General features: G+C 41.2%; 1 non-coding gene across 1 annotated transcript; it reads right to left on the bottom strand.

Moving 5' to 3' along the window:
- Positions 1–394: 394 nt before the first annotated feature.
- Positions 395–502, bottom strand: LOC112753062 (small nucleolar RNA R71). Its single transcript, XR_003177463.1, has one exon. It is a non-coding gene; the product is annotated as a small nucleolar RNA R71 (small nucleolar RNA).
- Positions 503–866: the final 364 nt, after the last annotated feature.

Here is an 866-nt window from a genome sequence, read left to right as displayed (position 1 = left end):
GGCAGCCGAAAATAATAATAATGCAAGGAGGATGGTTGGTGACTTTACTGCACCTAATTCCAATTTACATGGAAGAAACATCTCCATTCCTGCCATTGGAGCAAACAATTTTGAGCTGAAACCTCAATTAGTTTCTCTGATGCAGCAGAACTGCAAGTTTCATGGACTTTCATCTGAAGATCCTTTTCAGTTCTTAACTGAATTCTTGCAGATCTGTGATACTGTTAAGACTAATGGAGTAGATCCTGAAGTCTACAGGCTCATGCTTTTCCCTTTTGCTATAAGAGACAGAGCTAGAGTGTGGTTGGACTCTCAACCCAAGGATAGCCTGAACTCTTGGGATAAGCTGGTCAAGGCTTTCTTAGCCAAGTTCTTTCCTCCTCAAAAGCTGAGCAAGCTTAGAGTGGATGTTCAAACTTTCAGACAGAAAGAAGGTGAATCCCTCTATGAAGCTTGGGAGAGATACAAAGGACTGACCAAAAAGTGTCCTTCTGACATGCTTTCAGAATGGACCATCCTGGATATATTCTATGATGGTCTGTCTGAATTAGCTAAAATGTCATTGGATACTTCTGCAGGTGGATCCATTCACCTAAAGAAAACGCCTGCAGAAGCTCAAGAACTCATTGACATGGTTGCTAATAACCAGTTCATGTACATTTCTGAGAGGAATCCTGTGAGCAATGGGACGCCTATGAAGAAGGGAGTTCTTGAAATTAATACTATGAATGCCATATTGGCTCAGAACAAAATATTGACTCAGCAAGTCAATATGATTTCTCAGAGTCTGAATGGAATGCGAGCTGCATCCAACAGTACTCAAGAGGCATCTTCTGAAGAAGAATCTTATGATCCTGAAAACCCTG

The sequence above is a fragment of the Arachis hypogaea genome, chromosome 15 (assembly GCF_003086295.3).
Source record: "Arachis hypogaea cultivar Tifrunner chromosome 15, arahy.Tifrunner.gnm2.J5K5, whole genome shotgun sequence".
Classification (NCBI taxonomy): Eukaryota; Viridiplantae; Streptophyta; class Magnoliopsida; order Fabales; family Fabaceae; genus Arachis; species Arachis hypogaea.
The sequence above is the reverse complement of the archived record's forward strand: the minus strand, read 5'-3'. Positions and strand labels throughout refer to the sequence as shown.